The following is a 4,693-nucleotide window of genomic DNA, read 5'->3' as shown; positions in this document are numbered from 1 at the left end:
GAGAGAGAGAGAGAGAGAGAGAGAGAGAGAGAGAGAGAGAGAGAGAGGAGACGATATGTGTGTTCAAAATAATCCAATACCCAAATGGACCTATAACCTTATGAAGTTGCAAGTTCTTTTGAAGGGTGCAAATTGTAACCCATCCATGCCTGTCCATCTTCTGGATATCCATACTCTCCCATATATTCACCACAAGGGTCCACCCAAAGTGTTGGATGTTGTCCTTGGTTTTGTCTGACATTTCAAAGATACTAGTGGTACACTCTGGTCTTTCTCCCATTTATCTCTTCATCTTCATCAGATATATAAGACATCTTCTCTTCCTATGATATATTTCTCTTATGATACCTTTAATTTTGTTTTTCATTGGTTATACACTATATCCTGCTCACATTCGTATGTGTATGTGTATAGATGTAAACATTACCTAAAGCAGTGTACCTCCAGCCATTTAGTTCAGCTGGTTAATACTACTACTACTACTACTACTACTACTGCCACTGCTGCTGCTGCTGCTACAGGACATTTAAGTAGCAATGTTAAGTTTGTAAAGTACTTTACATTATTACCTCATTTTATCTTCACAGCCTGGGGAAGTAGATGCTACTACCATCCGTATTTTACATATTAGAAAACCGAGACTAAGAGGGGTAAAATGACTTGTCCAGCATCATAATGCCATTAAATATTTAAAGCCAACCAAAATTCAGACTCAAATCTTTTAAACTACAAATTCTTTACTCTATACACTATGCCACATAGTTGAATAGAATATGTAATCCATTTGTCCCATGAGTTAGTGGGTTCATTTCTTCCATATGTGACAAGTTTGCAGCCAAGTGTTTAACATTAATCAGTTATTTTCAGCTTCATGTAATTCATCATAAAGAAGGAACAAGAAAGAGAGTTGGGATGGTTTAAGGTAACCCATTCATACTTAAAACACAACACAAAGTCCATATCCTTTTGATATGTTAGTAGCGTCATGTCCATATGTGAAGGATAACACATTTTGCTACATTATAGTAGATTTGCCCCATGGGCAAAAACTATGATGTATCTAATTAGATACTTAGAGTTTATATCATTAAATAATTTTGGAACCCAAAAAGAAGAAGCAATGTATCGCAATGGAAAAAGTCTTGTATGGGATGATAGAAAATGTGTATTTGAATCTCTCATTTTCTATCCAGGTATGCTTAAAGCAAGTCACTTAATAAATCGGTCAACATTTGTTAAGTATTTACTATATGCAAGGATACAAAGACCAAGATAAAACAATAAGCAGTTCTTACCAACAAGGAGTAATCTTCCTGGACCTAAGTAACGTGGTATACTTAGAGTAAAGAAGACATGGGTTTAAATCCTACCTCTGATAAATACTACCTATGTGATCATAGGCAACTAATTTGATCTCTAGGTGTTCCAAGAATGTTCTCTGGACTATAAATTACAGACAAGTTGCCAGTCTCCCTCAATGAAAGAGAGTTTCAAACTCAGTTTTTTCACATTGAATATGCTCTGTAACAACCAATTGTCGTGTATTTGGGAGTAATTGATATTATCACTACACTTATGTAAAAAGCAACCTCAGCTATAAAATCATAGATATTTTCTAATATGCCTTTGGCAGGGGACCTCAAATACAAGAGATAGATGCTAGTTATTATTTGAAAAGTAATAATGAGCTATGAGACAAATGATTTTCAAGGGTCAGTAAATATTTCAGGCTCCTTGAATCCTAGGAAGCATCCTAAACTCAGCCACCCTATAGTTACACATCTGCTATATTTCCCTAAGAGTCTTTCCCTGTGCATTTATGAGCAATAAAACCAAATTACATGACAAGAAAGCAGAAAATTCTAAGCTCCTAAAGAGCAAGCTTTGAGTCATGCAGCCACATCCTGTGGAATGATCCCCAATCCTACTAAGTCAGTCAGGGAGCAGTCATTGGATTCCTACTTGGTCCATGATGAAGTAAACTTCAGGGATTTCCTGAAAAGGAAGTACTCCCTACAAGTGTAAAAATACAATTTAGAGCTAGGAAAGGATTTGACAATCATCTAATCCTCATTTTACAGATGGGGAAACTGAAGCCTAAAGATATATTGTAACTAGTCAGTGGCACACCAGGGACAAAAAGCCAAAGCACCTAATTTTCAGACCCTTATACTCTCTATTGAGTTTTTTAATAATTAAATTTTTAAAAAAATAACAAGAACCAAATTTTTCTCCTTCCCATTACTCTCCATTGGGGGAGAAGGAGAAAAACAAGACTCTTGTAGCAAATATGTAGTCATGAGTAAAACAAATCCCTTTACCATCCATGTCCAAAAGATATGTCCCATTCTACACCTTTGAGATCATCTCCTCTCTGTCCAAAGTCCACTTGGTTTTTCCAAGGTGTTTACCCACACATAGCCAAGGATATCTCTTTGTGCTTTTACAGAAACCGGGCAATTGGAATTAAATACAATTTGTTTCATTATTTTGGCTCAAAGAAAATATGTCGCCTAGGGAAACATCAGGATCATATGACCATAGAATTATAAAATGTCAAAGCTGAAAAAAATTTAGGGGAAATTGTAGTCAGAGGACTCTATTATCACATATTTAGTACTACAAGGGATCTTGGGAGTCACCTTCTCCAACCTTCTTATTTGAAAGATGAGGAAATGAGGACCAGAGAATTTTAGTGATTTACCCAAGGTCATAGAGCCAGTAGTCAGAGTAAAACTGCACATATGAAAGGAATTAACACATCAATATAACAGTATTTATAAAGCCTTTACCATGTATGAGGCATAATGAGATATGAAAGGTAAGCCACTGTGCTAGGCATTATGGGATATGGAGGGTGAAGCCAAGAGTTGTCTATATTTGCATATATATATGAGTATATAATGCTAATAACAAAAATACACATTGCAAATGTTCACATTTCTAGCCAACAACTTTTTTTTCCCCTTAACTTTGATATTTGATATTTTACCAGCATTTCCCTTTTTGGGGATAAGATGGCAGATGGGGTTATTTAAAAAAAATCTTTTACTGATGTACTTGAATTTTTTTTCCCCAAGCCTTTGGGATTCTGGTATGACATTCTGAGTAAGGACATATCATTATGTTGTTAGCACATGACATCTCTTTCAATGATATAAGAAGTCTATTCTTGTTAGTATATCACATAAATATACACCCAGCCGGAAGCCCCAACTAACCTTTTAAATAATGCCCACTGTCTCTGCCTAATATGGAATAAGACAAGTTGAAATACCTAGTTCCTCACCTCTCTCTCATAAGGAAAAATAAATGTGGTTTTCTTCAGAAGGTCCCAAAAGCAGGAGATCAAGACAGAGGAAACCCACTTGACCTCTTTCTTCTTTCCAAAGTGAGATAGAGGAGAAAAGAAATAGAACAGGAGAAAGGAAGACAAGACAAAGTGAAAAGGAGAACACAGGGAGGAAAAAAGAAGAACATAGAAAGGAAAAGGAAAGAGAAGAAATGCTAATGGAAGCAAGAGATAAAGAATGAAAGAGACTAAGAACAGAAAAGAAAGAGAAAATAGGAAACATTTTTTTTGGAAGAAGATGGAGAAATCATGAATGGTGTGAGGAGAGAAGGAAGAAAAGAGAAAGAGAGTGAGAAGGTTAATGGGATACACATACTGATCACTTCGGGTATATCAGTATACTGATAAGCGTGTAAGTATTGGGCCACAGTCCTCTATGGTTAATAAGCCCTTGTTGAGCACTGAGGATATTCTCTACTTTACTAAATACTACTGTATTCAAGGATACCTTCCAGAGAAAGGGTGGTGAAGTGCTGATCCAATGAGCTCAGTGAGTCCCCAGGAGCCTCAAGAGCTGAAGACCCCTTCCAACATGAAAACTCCAACCCCAAATCTCACCCTACTTACCAATGGGAAGCTGTGAAATGACCAAACACTGATCGGCCCACCGCTACCCCAAAGGATAGAGGAGAGAACATCTGGCTGTCCATCTGGGAAAGATGCCCTTGTCAGTCCAAATACAATGAGCTGGCACCCATTGTTGGATTTCCTTCTATTGGTTCCAGGTTAAGTACAAAAGCAAACAGTAAGATTTCAGAAGGACTTTAATTTCAATTTCATCGGTGCAATGGACACAGCTAAGCACTGAATCAAAAGGCAAATATTTAAATTTAAGACAGGAGCGTGTGCTGTATAAATCCAATTTTTAAAATCCTCTGTAAAATGTCTGTAGCTATGGTACACAATCTGTGTTTGACCATTAGCTGTGTTAAATCTAGTCCTTCTAGGAACCAGTTTTTAACAGTGTTGGAAGCTTGAAGCAAGGGACAATAAACTCAAAAAAGATGTCCTTTCAGACATGCTTAGTCAGAAAAATGGGGAGTTTGCTGGTGCTGAATAAGAAAAAGAAGAACTTATACAGACCAGGTATGCAGAACATTAAAAAAAACGGGATGGATGGGTTAAGATTCACCAAAATGAGGCCAGTTTGGGTAGAGAAGAGTGCCAGTAGCATTTTTCTCAATTAGCTGAGAATGAAAGAATGGAGGGAGGAAGGAAAGGAGGGAGGGAGAGAGAGAAGGAGGGAGGGAAGGAAGGAAGGATGGAAGGAAGGAAAGGAGGAAGGAAGGAAAGGAGGAAGGAAGGAAGGAAGGAAGGAAGGAAGGAAGGAAGGAAGGAAGG

This window comes from Petaurus breviceps, unplaced genomic scaffold (genome assembly GCF_028583685.1).
Source record: "Petaurus breviceps papuanus isolate PSGF00001 unplaced genomic scaffold, PetGlider_PUasm1.0 118, whole genome shotgun sequence".
Lineage (NCBI taxonomy): Eukaryota > Metazoa > Chordata > Mammalia > Diprotodontia > Petauridae > Petaurus > Petaurus breviceps.
Note: the sequence above shows the minus strand (reverse complement) of the source record.